Source organism: Poecilia formosa, unplaced genomic scaffold (genome assembly GCF_000485575.1).
Source record: "Poecilia formosa unplaced genomic scaffold, Poecilia_formosa-5.1.2 Scaffold121, whole genome shotgun sequence".
NCBI lineage: Eukaryota > Metazoa > Chordata > Actinopteri > Cyprinodontiformes > Poeciliidae > Poecilia > Poecilia formosa.
The window spans coordinates 27,696-48,873 of NW_006800060.1; the positions used below are offsets into that span (position 1 = coordinate 27,696).

The 21,178-nt window shown below is 38.3% G+C and overlaps 1 protein-coding gene across 6 annotated transcripts in view; it reads left to right on the top strand.

Annotated features, from left to right (window-relative positions):
- The first annotated feature begins 1,933 nt into the window (after nt 1–1,933).
- Nucleotides 1,934–21,178, top strand: part of chl1b (cell adhesion molecule L1-like b) — a 164,515-nt gene continuing 145,270 nt past the window's right edge. For 2 of the 6 annotated variants that reach the window (XM_016675755.1, XM_016675759.1), the window contains exon 1: nt 1,937–2,122. The gene's annotated coding sequence lies outside the window, so the exon portion shown is untranslated. Of the gene's footprint in view, nt 2,123–21,178 lie in introns of all 6 variants that reach the window. The other 4 variants (XM_016675760.1, XM_016675757.1, XM_016675758.1 and 1 more) reach the window with 4 other exon arrangements.

Sequence of the window (21,178 nt, forward strand, 5' to 3'; positions counted from 1 at the left end):
TGCATTCATTCACAATCAACTCTTTAATCAGTTGAAAGCTTTTTTCCATTTCCAAGCTCAAATCAGGAGACTTCCTGTCTTACATATATATCTGAAATGACCCGATGAGTCAAAGATAACCGATGGTGAGCTCTTCAACATTCCTGGCACCGGCCAGGAAGCTCTTTCCACCTTGTCATTTCCCAGGTTGGAGATCGGTCCTATCTCTGCGTCTGAGTCTCAGGTTATTGAATAAATTGATTTCTTGCTGACCTTTCCTGCTCGCTCCGCTGATGCAAAGAGTTCCTAATGATCCCGAACTGTCAGAGGTGCTGAAATCACAGATCCCAACAGACACCGTTAGCTTGTAATACTGGGACTGGCTGTGTGATCAAAGCAGTGGAATCCCCTTGATACACACCAGGTTGACAGCACAAGAGCACCTGTTAATGTGCCGCAATCCGTCATTTGCAAAAAGTGAGACCTCAGAGGTGAGACAGATGATACAACTTTGTACTGAGGTTTTAGATGTTTGAGTTTTTCTTGCCCATTACCTAGTAATGGGTCCTATGACTGTTAAAATATCATAGGACATTTTAACAGTCCTACGAGTTAAAATGTACATTTTGTTCAACTTTTTATCAGGTTTTATCTATCCATCCATCCATTTTCTGTACACCCTTGTCCCTAGTGGGGTTGGAAGGGTTGCTGGTGCCTATCTCCAGCTAACGTTCCGGGCGAGAGCCAGGGTACACCCTGGACAGGTCGCCAGTCTGTCAGTTTCTATCAGGTTTTACTGAAATGTTTTGTTGCATTTATGTTTCACAGAATAAAATCACTTTTAGACAGTAAGCTGACATTGTCAGGACCACTTTCTGTTTTTCTATTATTCTCTTAGAGATTTAATTTCATAAAACAGGTGCTTTTCATACAATCAAAAAAAAAAACAAGCAAATATTTTTCAGTTCTTATTTTAGAGCAATGGAACTGACACCTGAACAGGGATCTGTTCTAGTTCTGATTTTCAGTTTCTTCAGATTTTGAGAAGTGAAACATTTTGAAAGGACACAAAATGTCAGATTTCTTCTTTATTTTTCTACATCTATCAATTTCCAAACAGACTTTATCCTCACATTTTAGAAAATGAATGGGGGAAAAAAAAATCAATTAAAATGTTCATTCAGGGAATATCTTAAGAAAAAAAAGATGGCTTTTAATCAAAAACATGAAAATGGTATTTAATGTCAGTTTCACATATTACCTGACAAGATCAAACCTTACTTTATTTTATTGACTTTTATTGGGTTTTTATTTGACACACCAGGTTTAGAAAATGGCTGGATAGTGTATATTTATTATTTTTATGTTGTCTTGGTCAAACATATGAAAACCTTGCAAAATACATTCAATGGCACAATGTGGAAAAAGTTGGAAGGGATATAAATACTTTTATAAAGCACTATAATCAAAAGCCATCATGTGGATTAGTGTCACAGGAGCTGCTGTTACTTTAGTTTGAATCACGGAAATTCGTTAAATTCTGTGCAGGGAAACGCATTAAACTGCCTACTGATGTAATAAATTGAAACGTTTTTGGCTCTTCATGTTTGAACAACATCCTCACCAGCAGAGTTTAGTCCCCGTCCCTCCTCTCCGCCCTCCACCCTTTTAAACCTGCTCTCTGTGAAGCCTGGGAATAATGTCAGTCACAGTTTTTGGGGGGTCTGGACAGAAAGAGGTGGGGGTGCTTTAACCCGGTCACAACGCGGGGAAGTTGTTACTGCGTTGCCATGGGGTTTTGTGAAACCTATTGACTGCGATAGGGTCCCTGCATTTCTTCTGAGTCCGTCTTTGTTGAAGGAGGAGGAAGAGACCCCTATTACTTCTTTTTTTCTTCCCCCACCAAGTCTCGCGGAGGCAAGAGGAGAGAGGAGGAGGAGAAACGAAAGGAGCAGCCGCATCCAGGAAAGGTAGAGAGGGAAGAGGAGGAGGAGGAGAAACGGAACTGCTCCGGTTAAGACAAACAGCGAAACTAAGAGGCTCTACGTTTTTCTTTACCGGTTACACCTCCAATCTCTTTCTTCCGGCGGTGGATGCAAATCAACTTTGGAAAGAAGGGCTGCGGCATGAGTTGCCCCTGAGGGTGAGTTTCTAGCACCGTCTAAAATTCTCCTTGTTGAGAGTTGTTGATTTTATAGCATGTGAATGTCGCCGGTTTGAACACGGAGGTATTTGGTACCACTACTAGAGTGGGCGAAGCACCTGCGTTTGTTTCATACTAGCAGGTGTGGGCTATGTTAATTTTTTAAAAACGGGGAAACTGAGATGGTGAGTCGTATTTTGGGAAACGGTTTTTCTGGACTCCTTTTTTATTATTTTCATAACTTCAGTGCAAAAGTGTGTAAAAATAAAAAATAGCGGGGCAGCTAGGTATCTCATCATTTCCCCCCGTAAATTACAATAACTCTAAAGTTAATTTTGAATTTTATATACTTTAGAAAAAATGTATGATATTTTTCCGACGTAAATGTATTTTATTTTATTTTTTATGACTAGTAATGACAAGAAATCATGCAATGTTATATTCCTCTAGTGTGAAGGGAATTTCGTCTCTTTTCTGAGATTCAGATCATTCGGCTAAGCAGGGGAAGAGTCGGCGGTTCTCTCTTCCCATAAACGGTTTTCCACTGTTTCCAGTATTACTGTTTCTAGACAGAGTGGTTCATATCTACCTATTTAGTACTCTTGGGTGTATGTTTTTCACTGTAGAAATGAACACTATGAGGTTTCAAATCAAGAAGCAAGTTCATTTGTTCTGAAATCAAGCAAAAATATCCAAATAACAATGACAATCTGTTAATGCTATAAATGTTGAGGGCATACTTAGAAATAGGTAAAAACAATAAGTGCTTGCAGGAAGTATTCACCCCCTGGGTTGTTTTACCCCTACTGTTTTTAACGAATCAATAATGCTTAAAAAAATGGCTTTTTGTCAAAAAATAAATGTTCTTATGAGTGAATGTACCTTCCAGACACAATCACTCACTACACTCTGGTGATCTCCATCCAACATGTGTTAATTGGGGTACGTCACTTTAAAGGGGGATAGTATTTATTCAGGCACTAATTTTTGGTTATATATTTTTTTTAATTGTCCTTATTTAGTAGAAATCAGTTTTACTTTGATAATAAAGGATTTTTTTGTCTATTTTGTTAAAAAAAAAAGCCCAAATTGTTGATCATGATTAATTTATAAAAGCAATAAAAGGAAAACATCCAAGGGGGTGAATACTTTCTATTGGGACTACATCTTTATTCCATCCATTTAGATTTATGCATCAATACAAAGTCACACACCTTTATTTTTTTAATTAGTCATGCCTGTGCTTGAAAACATGGGAGTAGTAAAATAACACAATATTTCATCATTAGAAGGTTTCAGTCAATGACCAATTCTGTTCATGTTTCTCCAGTATCTCCTCTGTTTTTTGGTGTGAGTGATGTATTGTCCCAAAATTAGTCTTAATATGCTGCTCTAACATAGGTGAACTAATGCTAATGTTGGCATGTTTTCTTTTTGCTTTGACATAAGTTGTTGAGCATTTGGCTCCTAACAGATTTATTGGTGTGCCTAGTTAAACATGTGGGAGCAAACCTTCCAGAAAAAATGAGTTACTCTACAAACTTAGTGCTTTGCTTTGAAGGCTGATTAAAGCTGGTTGCAGAAAATGAAACTGCAAAGTCTGTATGTCATGCAACTGAAAAACTTAAGGACAGTACAGCAACAGCAGGTAGCAGAGGTTAGGATTTGTTAGAGCAGTGGTCCCCAAACTACGGCCCGCGGGCTGGATCTGGCCCGCCTCCACATTTGGTCTGGCCCCCTGAACAATACCAGAGAGCATTTAGATTTTTTTTCATATACTGTATTTTCCGGACTATAAGCCGCTACTTTTTTCTTAAGCTTTGAACCTTGCGGCTTATATGTGGATTTTTCTTCAACCACCAGGTGGCTCTCTTAGCAGGAAGTGAATCACTGGAAGTCAAAATTTGAAATAAAAGAAGAAAGCACCCATTAAAACGGAATTAGGTTTTAATGGGGAATTGAAATTTGAGAATGTTGTTGATCAGCTAAATAAGCATTGAGGGGAAAAAAGATTTTTCGTTTTTTTTTTTTTTAAATAAAACTGGGATCATTATGAGAATTTGAGGTATAGATATTGGGATCCAGTAGATGGCAGTAGTGCAACAATAATGGATGCAAGCTGCCTTTGAAATCTAAAGAAGAAGAGCAAAAAGAAGAAGAAAGCGCCGATTTTCATTTAGCACATGCTAGTAGCAGACACGAAGGATCAGCACTTTTACTGTTACAGTTATCGTTCGGAAGCTATCGTAATCAGTTCAGTTAAATCTAAACTTGGCAATTTTTTCTTTTTCAACCGTAATAAATGTGATATTCAATTGACCTGTTATGACTCAAATGTTGAGTGTCTGCCCCCCTCTGCTGTGTGCTGCATCATTGTGGAAAACCTAGAGCAGCAGAGATATCTGAGGCTTATAGTCCGGAAAATATGGTATTTATTTCATAAATAGTGTTATTTCCTGGATTTTTTCTCTGAAGAACCCAGAGAGGGTTATTTGAGTGTGCTTTCTGGAAAACAATAAATTTTTACATTTAGGCACTCCTGTAATCGTCACACTTTTTCTGTTACAAACTGACTGTGGCCCCCCACCAGAGAAGGAAAAAGTTATGTGGCCCTCACAGGAAAAAGTTTGGGGACCCCTGTGTTAGAGTCCACTACAGGGCATTAAAAAAAATCCTTGATTGGGAGTCTGGTTTGATACTCTGGATCATTAACAGATCCACAGATGCACTGAATCATACCAAGGCTGTTTGGATATAGTATTTTCGGGCTCTTTGTAAACAGTAATGGTCTGCAAAACGCAGCTAGGTGATTAGTACAGATGAATAAATATGACTCAATTTATATAAATATTCAAAGTTCAATGTTTATCTGTTAAACTAGTTAGAACAATGTGGAGAAAACTGGATACTTAATGTACATTAACACAAAGAATAAAAATACCAAAATAACTGTATAAAATGTGAGCATTTTCTTTTTATTATGTCTTGAACTTGATGTACAAAAATGAATGTGACTGTGTAAAACCTATAACATAAGAATTAATGGCCACACCTCCCCTTTTCTGTTCTTTTATGCCCTCATATGGCGTATACCACTGTGCTCTCTCTGACTATATTTTACTGTGATTGTCTAGGTTTCTCTTGTACTGCTACACTGTTTTTTAACCTGGTGAAATGATTCTGACTGATGCTGGACAAGTATTAGCTTTGGTTCAGCAATTGGTAAATATCAAGTCAGATTTGCATAACACAAATCAATGATTCTTGAGAAGAGGGACAAAATGGGTTTCAATTTTCTCCCCCCCAAAAATGTAATTATTCCTCAAACTTATATATTCAAATATGACAAATAATGTTTTGGAAATGTAAAGATGCTAAGGTGCAGGCTCCAAGTTGCAACATTTATTTCACAAAATTTCACCAAAGTTTTGTAAATTGTCAGTTATGGAGTTGACACATCATGCTTGTGACGAGCAACTTAGGAATAAAACAGAAGAAAAAACTAAAGAACATATGCTAACCAGAGCTGCCTAGCCCTCTTAGCAAGGGAAGGGATCATGGGGTCCTCAGAAGTTCTGATCCCCCCAATAATGCCTGATTTTTTAAGATTCTTTTTATGTCTGACGGTGTTGACAAAAACTTGGGACAAATTCCAATGGAGTTGGAAAATATATAAAAATGATTTTTAATTCAATTTATTGATACTTTTATAATTACTTATTTGAATACTTATACTTAATTGTCATAATATATTATCTTAGTATTCCTTTATTATAACTATTATAATGTATCGAGTTCTGCTCCAGGACAAGGGATTTTACAGACACCATTATGCACCTACTACAAAGTTTAAAATAAATAATATTTAGCAAACACCAGGAAAACATAAATTGTTGTGCTCACATGACCCAGGTTAGTTTAGTCAGATATTTGAAAAATATTATATTTTGTGTATATTCTGTTTTGTCCATCTTCTCAAGAATACAATATTTGAAATAAATATTTGAAGAATTTTATTTATTTATTTTTAATCATTTATCAATTTTTTATTAAAATATTTTATATATTTTTTTTTTATTACATTTTTTTGTTGATTGAAGAGAGACGTTTGCTTTTCATTTACATAAGCAAGTCAGTAAATAGAAATGGTTTGGTCACTGCTCAGAACACGGGCGTGTTCACTATTGACTCGCATAATGAGAACTCAACACTGCAGGACGGATGAGACGTCTCTCTATCAGCAATAAGAGCGGGCTTTTAGAGCGGCCTGAGGTAAGACACAAAGTTGAGATTCACTGCTTTGTGGTTAATCTGCACTGGATAGCGGTGTCCAGGTTTGCACACATGCAGATGTCCAATTCCAGCAGATTCTCTGCTGTGCTGTGAATTTATCACAAATTTCATAGTGTGATACAAAATACTCTCAAAAGTCAAAATATGTTTACAGGTAAACTCCACCCACCCAGCCCCCCAAGATGTTTCCATGATTAAAGTAACTGAGCTCTCCTGAATCCCACTGCACACTTGAGGAAACGGCTTGTCATTACAGGCTTCAACGACTGAGCGTAAACACGCCTGCCAACAGATTAAGATGAGTGATGAGAGTTAAATCTGCGTGATTAAAATCGCATTAGAGTGACATTTAAATCAGAAACCTGGTAGCACTTATTAGTGGATTCTGTAATCGATGGGATGTGGATGGAAAACTTGTTGGCTGTTTCTTATGGACTTTAACAAACATCCCCTCTTTCTCATATGGAGAGATTCCCCTAGTTATGAATATTAATAAGGTATGGAAATGCATGTATGGAGCTAAGTGTTTTGTTTCCTCAGTGCTGTTTTTCGGTGTCTCTGTGCAGACATCTGCCTTTGAGGGAATCCCAGAAAACAGCAATGCTCTGTGGTTTACTCCTAATTTGGTATTTGTATTCTCTTTGATTGTTTTTTTTCGGTTTGCTTCAAAAGCAACTTTCAACTTGGCCTATATTGTCACAGAAGAAAGCAAAAAATCTCCTAGTAAACATGCCACCAACAGAAAACTTCTTAAGCTGGTGCTTGGTGATGTTAAATATTAAGACCATGTGAAGTGGAGGACACCGTGAGGTCTTTTGTCTTCCTTTTATGAGGTGTCCGATTTAAACCAGCAGGTGGGGGTGCCCAAAAGCACATAGGCCCTCCAAAGTTCATTATCACCCATCAGGTGAGCCGAGGAAGCCTAAATTTAATTTCTAGGCCAAAGACAACAACCTCTAATAGCACTTGTCATCACACGTGGACTTCTGCCTCCCCCCTCTGAATTCACGCCAGTAGCGCTTTGTGTCCAGAAGTAGGTCGAATGCTTCTCACCAAAGCACATTTGAACCAGAGCCAGTAATTGGACAAGCAATGTGTCGAGCATCTCTCAGCCCGTTCCATGTCAGGCAGCGCCACTTAATATGCAGCTCCAACCTGCCGCATTTCATGGACCCTTTTTCATCCCTTTTAATCATCCGTTGAATCATTTGGATTTCAACACAGCAGCAAACAGAACATCCGTTGTAGCTGCAGTCATACAGATTCTCAGTCAGGATTTAGCTGACTGGGAGTTCCAGCTCTAAGGGTTTCCTTCTCTCTACACCACTTGGTGTAAAGAGAAGGGGACACCTGGACTTTCTCCTGCCCCTCACGTAGATGTTTTAAGGAGTAAAATATGCGAAACCAGTTGTCTTTTTAGAAACTGTAACAGTGCCACGTCGTAACACTCAAAGGGAACAAAGAATCTGTTCCTCAACAGCTATTTACCTGTACCTTCTAGGTTCAGCCCTTCTCCAAAACGCCAATCAGGCCTCTGGTGCATCTAGCAATGTCTGGAGGAGGTAATTCATCCATTAAATTAAGCTGTATTATGTGCTTTGTATGCATTTCATTCCTATAAAATACATTCAAGTTTGTAACTGTAATGTGGCCAAATGTGAACAAATGGTTCTTGTAGGCTGAAGTTGCAGACCCCAATTTAAAAGCATTCCATCGTAGCTGTGGAACTATCTTAAGGGTTTTGGCCCACTGGAAGTGGAACCTCCATCCCACTGTCTCAAGTGTTTCGTAACCTGTAACAGGTTTGCTTCCAGGGTTGCTCTAAAAGTACACTCATCAGCTCTGCTGCTTCTATTGTAGGGCCCTGTAAAAATACACTTCTACATTGTGGGAACTTCCACAATGTAGAAGTGTATTTTTACAGGGCCCTGTTGTATATCTGCCTGCCCAGGTGTATGCTTGCCTTGCAGCGCCATTGTTCAAGTCGATGGGGCGCATTCTCTTTTACTGTCCCGGTTGCAGCGTGTGGGGCTTGAGAGTTGGAAGCAAGAATGAAACAAAGTGCTCTTTGTTGGTAGCCACAGGCAGCACAGGCAGACCTGATATGGAATACAGCAGACTCAAAGATGCACTCCACCTCAGTCGAATCGAGAAATAAACACGTTCTCTGGTTGAATATTTGAAAGGTCTGCTGCTTTACTGTCTTTATCCTGCAACAGGTGCATCTCTAATCAGCCGCAGGAATGTAATTTCAAGTTGTAATCCAGCTTGTCGGATAAAATCTGGAGTATCAGATGGGTTTTAGAGATTAGAGAATCCTCTTTGCCAACAATGAGCATCAACTTACTTGCACTCTCAGACTAATTGTCCATCTAAGCAGCTGCCCTATCAGGAGTGCTGGTGCTGTCTGTGAGGGAAGTCAACCTCGAAGGTGAGGCATGTATGCCTCGAAGGCACAGTGCCTAGCAATTGCTCGGGCCCTAATTCATGTTCAGCTCAGGCTCCAGTGCTAGAAGCAATTACAAGGAGGATCGGTGCTCCTGGTGCTGCAGGCGGAGTAGGGGGTGCCGCACCTCAACCGTACCAGAGCCCTCCTCTTTCATGTCTGTCATCGATGACAGCTGGAAGGGGCACAATTTTACATAGTGTGTTTGGTTACATGAAATATTCATCCCGTTGCCTACTCTCTGGTGGCGATATACATGTATTAATTCACCAGATTTATTTTTTAGCATACCTGTGAGTGGTTCAGAGAGGAGCCTGATTCCTTCCACTAAAGAAAAAGATAAGAAGTGCTGATTACTAGAATCAAGGTTTATTTCTTATTTAACAGGTCGGTGCAACATCGAGGGAAAATGTAGCTGGCGTGATCTACGGCTTGACGCTGTGCACGGATAATTAACTTGGAGAGTCAGGACAGAAGAATAAACCTGTGGTGTGGTCAATGTTATCTGGTACGCTCAGCGCTTCTCCTCGCAGCTCAAGGGAGGAAGGAGCCAGAGCTGACGGAGTGTTATGCATGTATCCCTGCATCTCTTAGGGTGTAGCTCTGCTTGTCAATGTTCTCTTTCTTTGCTATCAGAGGTTGTGTTTTCTTGGAACATTTTCGACTGGTATTTTCTGCCAACTATTGAAGACATGGAACTATCAGCAGCTCAAATACAACAAGATGGTTTTGTTCTATAAATTTAATACCTACAGCAATGATCCCCTGTCATTTTGAATTCAGTAAAACTTGGATGGTTTTCAAGAAATATAAAAAATTAAATTGGGATAATTTGGTAATTTCTTTTTTTTTTTCTTCTATTTTAAACCAATTGTATTAAAGAGCCTGCAACACATTTTTCAGTTTTATTTGCTAATTTCAATTTCTGTATGTAATGGTGATTAATTGCATTTCAGTTCAATTATTGACAAATTGGGCAACATTTTCAATTAAAAAAAAACCTTTTTGCTGTTAATTTATTGAATAAATAGAAATATGAGCTTAACAGTAAATGTATTTATTGGGGCCTGCCTATAGCAATGCATAGGGAGAGCAATGATTGCCTCCATGCATTGCTTGGCAGGCACCTATAGAGCTTTGGAACGTGACGTCACTGCTGTAGATGGAGGGATATCAGCTCCATCTTTGGGGTCCATAAACATAACTAACAAAAACAACAGTCTCGCAGAGTTTTTAAATCCAAGTCACTTAAAATAATTTAGCTATGGCACAAACTTGCTGCGTTACTGAATGTAATGTCCAATCACACTACTGAAACGGTAAAAAGATGGAAAATGGGCTTTCGTTTCACTATTATCTCGACATTTATGTAAAATACATTAAAAAGAATTAACTGCACATTTAAGTGAGATTTGTTAACACTATCACTGAATGAGTCACACTGTCAGTTAAAAACTCTGATATAGTTTACATCTGACAGTTGACAAAATGCCAAACTACCTCAATTTATATGATGTTATTCTGAAGGAGGCCATATTGTAGCTCATCAGGTCCATGAAATCTTTACAGTATAGCAAAATTGAGCATTTATTTCACAAAATGTAATCAAAATTTTGTAAATTGTCAGTTGTCAACTCCATAGTTGACACATAATGGTTGTGACGAACAACTTAAGAATAAAACAGAAGAAAAAACTAAAGAGTAACATATGCTAACCAGAGCTGCCTAGCCCTCATAGACATCAATACGTAGACGCCTCATGGAGCGGGTCGGCCCGTTGCAGCGATACGTAATCGCGTCCGCCATATTGAATGTGGCATCTCTGCCAGTAAGCTAATACAAATGAATGGACCCAACTTCAGAAAATGCCATTCCACAAAGTATTTTTAGCTAATGTTCATTATCGACCCACTCACATATAAACGTGAATATATTTGGAAATTAAACAATCACCCAAGACAACATTTATGACTTTTCATTATATTTTAATTGTAATTTCTGAATAAAGAAAATAAATGTGAACCTATAATACAATTGATTTTGATAAATTGTTTTTATATATACAGTANATCAGCAGCTCAAATACAACAAGATGGTTTTGTTCTATAAATTTAATATCTACAGCAATGATCCTTTATCATTTTGAATTCAGTAAAACTCGGATGGTTTTCAAGAAATATAAAAAATTAAATTGGGATAATTTGGTAATTTCTTTATTTCGGTCTGTCATTAACGATCACATTTATCTAATGTGTGCGTGTGCAGCTCATCTCCTTTCCTTCACACTGCGCAAGCGCGCAGCAACGAATCCTGTCATGTGGAACTTTAACGCACTGAGTGAATGGGGAGGTTTGTGCGTTGCGGCAGAAAATTACCTCAGGAGTGAAGCACGTCAAAATGCATCAACATAACGAATCTAATATGGCATTTAAAAAACAAGCACTTGACAGAGTTCGGCTATATGGGCTTAATGCAGGAACAAAAGGACATCCGGAGCGGCCGGTGTTCTGGTAAAGCAGCGCTCAACTCACCCGGATTAGCATCACGGTCAGAAAGCTAAACAAATAAACCGAAAAATAATTCAAGTCTTCGAACTGGCGGTGTAAGACGCTGGTTCTGCTATCGCTCTTGGACCGCCACTACGCGCTACTGGCAGTAATATGTCACAGACAGAGCGCCGCTCAACCTCCAACCAGCAGTGAACTCTCACACCGAACGTCTGCTTAACGCTGCAGCACGTAACTTAAGCAAAAAAAGATTTTAGATATGTATTAAAACTTTCGCCGTCCTAACAAAAGACAGATAATCTCTGAAAAAAAGAACCTCTCCTGCCTCCTCCTGTGTTCTGCAGAATTACTCCGCTCAGTCAGAAACAGCCAATCAGAACCAGCATTAATAAGCTAGCCATGGTACCAGGAAGTTATGATTTAGTAACTCAGGATTATTTATTTTAATGCAGCCTGCATTTGACTTTGAATGAATGTATCATTTATTACTTGACATTATTTGATATAGGCAGATTTATTTGACTAATAATTTATGGAACTGAGAGCTTTACTGTTACTTACTGCCTTACAGTTGTCCTTTTGACTGAATAGCTGCTGTATTGTGCCTGCAAGTATTTTGCATGTTTGTCTATATTAGGTGAATTTATTGCCAGATATTTTTTTTTTTAATTTTGCCAGTTCACTTAGTATCATTTCTACCTAAAGCTAAAAATTAACAGTCAATCCAGGCGATCGGCAAAGATCGGTGATCGGCAGAGATCGCCCACATGGGTGATTGGTATCGGAATCGGCAGCAAAAAACCTGATCGGAGCATCCATAATTAAAAGCTATGTAGTTAATCAATCAAAATTAACAAGTAAAAGTACTGGCCCTACTTATAATTCTTGTAAACACTCAAAGTAGTGTTTTCAAGAAGATAAGAAACTCAGAACCAGAACCACCAATGGAAAAATCCAAAGATCTCTACTTCCTGTCGTCCCATGTTGTTTGCCATTTCTTTGTGCTTAAATATCTCAAAACCAAAAAGAAGACAAAAGAGCAACAAAGAGAGTGTCTTGTTCTGATTATGTCGTGGTGACTGTGTTCCACTTGTGTTCTAATCCCAGCCTCCAGGCTGCTTTTCAGAAGCGTTTCCCCTCCTTTGTGGCATTCACTGTGAAGGCTGATATGTGATGCTTTTTCGCTTCATCTGACTTTGAAATTGTAGTCTTTATGTTTAATTAATCACCTGAGATTAGGCTTACAAGAAAACCATAAGCAATAATGAGGACCAATGAATGGAGCTTTTATGAGTGGGTAATCACAATCCCATGATGGACTGCTGTCGGCTTCAAGCTCATTCTCCAAACTGGCTGTCCTGGTTTTGGCTAGTCAGCACAGAATTATAATACCTCTATTAGGTCAGTGTACATATCCTCTGCCTTCCCTGTTCATATATTAAAACATCGACACAAGTATAAGATTCTCAAAGGAACAACAAGTTTGACAGTTATACCTTAAAGAGGGAAGCGTTATTGCCCTTTAGTCGGTGGGTAACATGGGTGATTTCCATTTCTGTTGGAGGCTTGGTTTGGAATAATTCATGCGTCCAGAGGTGAAATGAACAAAGATCACAAGCGCAAAAGTGACAAATGCAGAGAATGGAACAGAGGAACATGCCATCTCCGGCTTTGTGTCCAATGAAGGGTATTGTGTGTGGCTGCATGGATAAGGTTACTGGAGGACCCTTGGGAGATAAAAGTGAAGAGCGTCAAGAGGAGCATTTTGACAGGAAGGGGACACAGAACATTACTGTGAAGAAATGAAACATACCCAGCACTGCAGAGCTGGGACATTTACTAGTAAAATTTGTCAAAATTGCTTTTTTCAATGCAACATCAGCACATAGTTATTTCAATAAATGGCCCAGGAAAATACAGCAGGAGATGACTGAAACCAACAAAAACAATGATGCGGATTTTAGTCACTTTGACTGATGTTCTGGTATATATTCACTTTATTCTGATGAATAGCTTTTTCTAGCCATGTCCCTGCAACCTAAAGTTAATCAGTCCTGGTCAGAGGAGAGTCCAAGATCAAGTTGATTTTTATTTTATTTTTTTTTCCATTCTCAATCAACTTTCATTCTAAAAATGTCATATCTTCTTCACAGAAGCCTGAAGGAAACTAAGGAAAGCCCTTTTTTCGCATATCCTTTACAGTCACAGTAAGAAGCTGTTTGCCTACATCTGCCAGGGAAGATTTCTAACGCTTCAGATGCGTTTAAGATTTCTAAAACGCATCTGAAGATGGAATGCTGACCGTCTGATTGACTTTATTTAGTAATAAAATCGGCAGTTTGCATTCTCTAATAAAGTCTAGTCATAGCTTTAAATCTCTGGACATCATAGGTATATTATCTATACAATTCTTAGAATTTTCTTTGTGCTTCCAGAACAAAATCATTTAAGTGTTACCATACTGATCTGTAATTGGTGTGTATGAGATAATCTCTGTCTGGACATAGCCGACGACAATGAGTTGTAGACCTGGGAATGTCATAATGGCAGCAATTCTCCGTGTTCCCCTGGGATCTCATTAAGTCGTGTCGGGGGGCCTGTTGGGTCCTGGAAGTGGACTGTTCACCTCTGTGTATGTTGATGTGTGAACCTATGAGGCTAAGTGTCTGATGTGCATACAAAGAGGCCGTTTACAGGCCCATCGAGCTTCAGAGTCAAGCACAGAGAGAGTAGATCAAGCATGATTAAAGCCCTGAAACAAAGAGGTAGAGTTGAGTGGTCAATTTGTTAAGTGGGCAAACACATGAACAGAGAGTTTAATGTAATCTATAAGCATCATCAGAGTGTCCTCGCATCCTCAAAACCTTAAATTTATGCATCTAAAATGAAGGCCTTAAAATTGCTTTAGAAATGCAAGCTGGCCTTAAGAATGATAAAGTCTTAGATTTTTGTTGTGGCAGGACTGCTTAATCAATTTAATGTAGTTTTTTTTCTCCCAGTAATTTTGTCAAACTTTTTTGCATCTATCACAGGGAAGTGCAAATTTATTGCCAGTTGGCTGGACGTCTTGCCACTGGCTCATGTCTAACCCACATGATGCTAACCCGTACAGTGCTAACTCGTATGACGCTACATTCACAGAAAGCTTGGCACTGTGGTGGCCAATGCTGTCAAATAGACACAAAACAGACCCTTCTACTACTAATGTAAGAATGTGGCAAAACCTTTAGTTAATCTCACACTTAGTACCTTTTTTTAATATATACAATCAATACATACATTTATGCACATTTCACTTTTAATATAGGTCTTATATTACATAAGGTCACAATGGTCTTCAAAAGTTAAAAATTTGAGTTGATAAACAGCAGAAACCCCAATAATGTTACATTTTTATTTAAACCAGAAGAGAAGAGATAATACATAAACTTAACTTTTCATGCAAACATAAATTAAATACTCCACATTTGTACTGATTCTGGACCTGTGTGCCATTTTGCAACAAGAAAAATTTAAATATTCTTCTCCATGCGCCTATTTTGAGGACTTCTCTCAGAACAAACTTTCCAGCAGCTTGGGAAGGTTATTTATCTCTGAAAGTCTTTGCAGTTGCCCTTTGGGGTCCTGCACAGTGAGCCAGATCTCAGCATGAATATTTCTTAATGTTCTCACCCCCAGACACGGCAAATGTTAGCGTAAAAGAATATTGCCAAGCTGGTGCAGATCCAAATCAATTAATCGGCTCCCATCTTCATTCTTTTTTTTTCTTTTTCATTTTATTTTAAGCATGACCCAAAGAACACCAGCCATGAACCACAGAGCTCCTTGACCTCATTATCACAGCTCCAGAAATCAAGACTTATTGTTTTTATGACTCTCTATTAAATTGGAATGTTTAAATGGTTTACAGTGGAATTTTAATAAAAATAGGAGGGTCGCCTTTGAGTAAAGTTGCAAGGCGGGGTGTTCATGGGACTGCTGGTGTGTTTGGGGGGTTAAAAAAATTAGCTTGGTGCTAAATTACTTCACAGTTTAGTCACTAATGGACTCATTTAGAGACACAGCAGGTCAGTGGTAGGAATGTGAGTTTAATTGCTGGAGCTAATCAGTCTCATGTAGCCTTTGCTAAGCACATCTCCAGCACCAGAGTGAAATACTCACTATGAAATCTGAACCATATCAGTATTAATTGAAAAAAAAAGATTCATCATCTCAGAGTAGAGCTTAATATACATTCAGTTCTTTTCAAAATATGACAGATGTTGAACTTTTCCACATGTCACAACTACACTGAATTGTCTTTTATTGAGATTTTCTGTCCATGTGAAATGGAAGAAAGAGGATGTGATGGTTTTTTTTCTTGAATGAAGAATTTGAAAAGTGTGGAGTCCTTTTATATTTGGCATCCACCAATTGTTGGAATTACTGCTGCATGCCTTCTTTCCAAATTGATTCTAGCTTGGTGGCATTAGAAAGAGAGCATCTGTGAACATCAGTTTTGTGAACATCAATGTATGCCTGGACTTTGATTAAACCTCATCAACATGGATCTCGGGCCTTTCTATTATGTGTTTTCCCTGGATTGCCCTGTATTCATCTTCCTATGAATTCTGATTAGCTTCCTTATACATGGTTAGAAGAAGAAACATCTCCTTTTTTGGTTTTGTTGGCTTTAGTTTCCTTTATTTGAGAGAGCTCAGACAGGAACCTGGGTGGTGAGAGAGGGGAAGACATGCAGCAAAGGTCATCAGGCTGAGAATCGAACCTCCGACAGCCGCGTCGAGGACTAAGGCCTCCTTATGTGGGTTGTGCTTTACCCCTGCACCACCACAGCACCCCACTAATCATAATTTAATTGAAAACCGAATAGCAACATTTTCATTTCAAAAACTTTTTTTGATGCCAAATTATTGAATAAATAGATATATGAGCTCAACAACAAAGATATTGTCTTAGTCTGATATTGTTATTCAACCATCAGATTGATTATTATTTTATTGCTGACATTAGCGTTGGGGACGTCTGTGCTGCTGCAGTATGTTTAGCATTGAGATGCTATTTTAGGCTTAAGAAGTTTCACTAAAATGGCTAACTCCTTTTAGCACAACTTGAACACAATGGTGTTTTTGAGTGTCTGATCAGATTATTGAAGCAAATATCTAACTCCCGGTTGACCAAGAGAAGCAGCTTTGTCCATTGCTGTTGCTTGCTGATGTTGCTTAGAAAAATACATTAATACAAAGGTTCCAGCTCTGGATTTTTGCATGTAAAAAAATAAATTGTTAAAATTTTTAACGCGTTAAAATCAATGTAATTGATGAATTAAAATGAATACATTACAGTTCCAACCCTAAATGTAGCATGACTTGATGTAAAAAAAAAAAAAAATCTAATAGGCTTGAATATTTGACAAGACACAATGAGAAAATAGTTTTTGTCTCAGTGTAATTTTAGCTTTAAATTTCTATCAAAGGTTTTAAGATTCCTCTTTATGAAGCATTCACACTTTGTTCAGCTACAGAAATATGGCTGCGGGCTGTTTCCATCAGCCATGAACCCATGAGAGAGATAACATTGTGTCTGTGAGCTCTGAGTGGAAGGCAAACTGTGACTATTTCCAGCAGAAAGCAAAACGCTGAATATCTATAATGACCTGCTGCAGTAAACTGAACAAAAGGCTCGGAATGAAAATATTGGCAACAGTTTTGTGTCATAGAAGCAGAACCTGATTAAGTGCTGCATGCTAATTAGCTGTGAGGGAAACCTATGTGTACCTCTGGAGGATGGGCGGTTTGTTTAAAAAAAATGATGTTCTTAAAGGAAACATGTAGTTTTATAGATAGAATAACACCCTGCAGCTATGGAATTAGTGCGTTTGTTTTTCTGCATTAATCAGTGAAGATCTGTATTAGTCTGTCGTGGCTAAGACAGAAAAAAAACAACCAGAAAAAGAAAAGAGCAAATGATAGAGCATTTCGCTGAGTGCCCCGCCCGTTTAGGCTAAAAGACTTAGACCAGAGGCTTTGGGAAACAAAAGCATATCAATAGTAGTGATCCGATCAAAATCCAGCTTTGATATCTTGGAATCACACTCGACAGTCTTCGTATGTAGTGCAACTCTGATTCGTTTCTCCATTGCCTGCCACACTCCGAGGCAAGTGTGTCATCCGTCACTGATAAAACTTTGTGGCGCTCGTCTAGCTTTAGAATGTACCTTCTTCACCAGGGCTTCTCCAGACAGTGTTGTCTTAAGCGCTGGAATTTGCATTTAAATTGACTTTCACATGTAGCCACTTATTTTCTTGAGACCGAAAGGTTTATCATTGACTCGGCTCCTAATTCTCTTGGATCTGCTACAAGTGCGATAACCAAAGCAGGATTAATATTCGGGGAAATTGCAGTCCCAGGTTTGTTTCATGGTCTGCTGTAGATATTCTCCACTACCAGTGTGTGGAAAAACTCCACAAAAACTAGAGATTATGTTCACGTCATTCACACACAAGGGATTTCTTGAGGAATTATTCCAGCTTTGAAATTTTTATGGACTTTGTAAAATTTTACATTTTTTCCCAGTTTTTCAAAAAGTCATCTTTTGTTCTTAACTTATACCAAAGTTTCTCCATATTGTCAATCTAACAGTTACCCATTCTTTATCAATAGTGTCCATCTTCAGCCTTCTTCAGCAGGTGTCCCTTTTTCCTGTGAGGGCCACATAACTTTTCCCTTCTCTGGTGGGGGGCCAGAGTCAGTTTGTAACAGAAAAACTGTGATGATTGCAGGAGTGCCTAAATGTAAAAATGAATTGTTTTCCAGAAAGCACAATCAAATGACCCTCTCTGGGTTCTTCACAGAACAAAAGTCAGGAAATAAATAATACTATTAATGAAATAAATAATAACCAAATAACCCTCTCTGGGTTCTTCACAGAAAAAATCCAGGAAATAACACTATTTACGAAATAAATACACATTTTCCGGACTATAAGCCGCACTGGACTATAAGCTGCAACCACAAATTTTTTTTTAAAAAACCAGTAAACATACACATATAAGCCGCACTGGGCTATAAGCCACAGATATCTCTGCACAATGATGTAGCACGCAGCAGAGGGGTGCGGACGCCCAAAATTTGAGTAATAACAGGTCAATTGAATATCACATTTATTACGGTTTAAAAAGGAAAAAGTTGCCAAGTTTAGATTTAACTGAACTGATTACGGTAGTTTCTGAACGGTACTTGTAACAGTAAAAGTGCTGATCCTTCGTGTCTGCTACTAGCATGTGCTAAATGAAAATAGGCGCTTTCTTCTTCTTCTTTAACTTCTTGTTCTTTTTTTAACTTCTTTAGATTTCAATGGCAGCTTGCATCCATTATTGTTGCACTACTGCCATCTATTGGATCCTAATATCTATACCTCAAATTCTCATAATGATCCCAGTATTATTTAAAAAAAATGAAAAATCTTCTTTTTCCCCTCAATGCTATTTAAGTGATCAACAACATTCTCAAATTTCAATTCCCTATTGAAACCTAATTCGTTTCAATGGGCGCTTTCTTCTTTTATTTCCAATTTTGACTTCCAATGATTCACTTCCTGCTAAAGAGCCCTGTAGTGGTTGAAGAAAAATCCACATATAAGCCGCACCGGGCAATAAGCGGCAAGGTTAGGAAAAAAGTAGCGGCTTATAGTCCGGAAAATACGGTATATGAAAAAAAATGTAAATGCTCTCTGGCATTGTTCAGGGGGCCAGACCAAATGTGGAGGCGGGCCGGATCCGGCCCACAGGCCATAGTTTGGGGACCACCGTTCTTAAGACAGCTTAAGATGGCCCAGTCTCCACACTTTTGAAATGCTTACATTTAGATTTGGGCTGTTCTAAAATATCGAATTGGGTTCTTCCTAGTTAATTCTCTGCATCTTGGTGACTATGTGATGCTTTGCACATACAGTACCCATAGAGAACCCATGCATGCACAGAGAGAACATGCAAGAAAGGAAATGAATTTGAGCCCAGGACCTTCTTGTTGCAAAATAACTGCCTCACCATGCAACTCTAAAATAATCTTTCAGTTGTAAATATGTGAAAAGATTATTATTTGCAAGATTGCTTGCATTTTTAATGTCTGGAGAACATTTTAGTCAATCTTGTTGATCATAATAGAGCATAATAATACATTCTCCTAGGGCTGTTGTAAATTAATATTTTAGTAGTCAAGTAATCCATTGATTTTTCTTATGATTAATCGAGTAATCGGATAAAAAAATTATAAAATAAAATATTGGTAAATCTTCCATAACACCAGTGTTACTATCGGTTATCAATATCAGTCCAATTTTTCATTTTTGATCATCCCTAACAGTTACTTTTGTAGTTTAGAAATCTAACCTGTTACAATAATAGCTCACTTTCTAAGTTAACCTGAAGAAAAGTTATACAAACATCTGAAATTATATCCAATTTAATAAGAGCCAAGTTCACAAATACGCTTATAAAGCATGTCTATGCTCCAGCTTTTAGTTTATGTATTCATCTGCAGTGAGTTTAACACATGAACTCTCACCTTGCCCCATACCTGTCAAGCTTTGGGTTGAGAATACGGGAAATGTCGCCTGGACTGGGGAGCTTGATGTGGTGGAGGCAGGCAAGCGTAAAATGGGGGTAGAGGGGAGGAAATGGACCAGGGGACAGACGAATGCAAGTCTGGGAACTGGTAGACCAGGGGTTGAAAGTAAGAACAGGGGGTGGGAGCAATATGGGATATTTATGGCACCTTCGTTCGTCACACTCAGAAACTCATCGACCAGCCACGATGATTTCCGCCACTCGTTTGTTGAGACCAGGGTGATATGAAATTTATTGTGCGGTTCGTCCGTAAAGCTGCACTTACACTGTAACCATCAACTATACTCAGCTGCCCGCCCTGTTCAATCTTACTTGTTTAACTGGCAAGTGCCACACATTTAAAGTTAGTGATAGTTTGAATATGCTTGTAAAAACGTTAAATAGAGGAGCCATGTTGTGATAATTTCCTGCAGGCAGGGTTCTTCAAGGACCGGGAGTTTTTAAAGAGACTGAGGCCCAATTTCAAGGCATTAAATTACAATGTAAATTTTCTTTTAAGTCTTATGTGATATATTTATAGAAATTTTATAACTGAAGGTAACATATTCTACTATACCTGAAAAATACATTATTCTGTGTGGAGGTTCCACCATCTTTTCCCCAGTGTTGGTATTTATTTAAACAATTGCACATAATATATTTAGAATTTTTCACACAATATATTCATAATTTCACTTTTTTGTGGTGGTTATTGCATTAGGCTGTTTACTATTGCATACATTTAGTAAACACCTTATGTTTATTTGGATAGTTAACTATTTTGTTTTGCTGAGTTTGAAGGACTGGCTGTGGGAGAGGACTCAATGTAAGGCAAACCAGGAAGTGGAACAATCCATCAGGCTGGTGGAAGCAGCACAACTGCTGAAATATTTTTCGTGTTAAGTTCAGGCGCGGCGCTATTGGTGGGGCAGAATATGACTTCAGGTATTCAAGCCTTTGGATGTCTGAGAGCTGGACCCGCTCTTGTTGAGTGCAGTGTATGTAAACTTACATAGAATGATGCCCCAGTAGTATATATAGTAGGCTGCACCAGTCATTGTTGACTTATTGTTACGAAAAACTTTACACGACCAACTGATTTTACTGACAAAGTGGGTGTAAAATATTGAACAAAATGTTGTGCTACATGACTGCTTTATTTACATTTAAACTTTATGACATACAAAATTACAAGTGGATCGTCCTT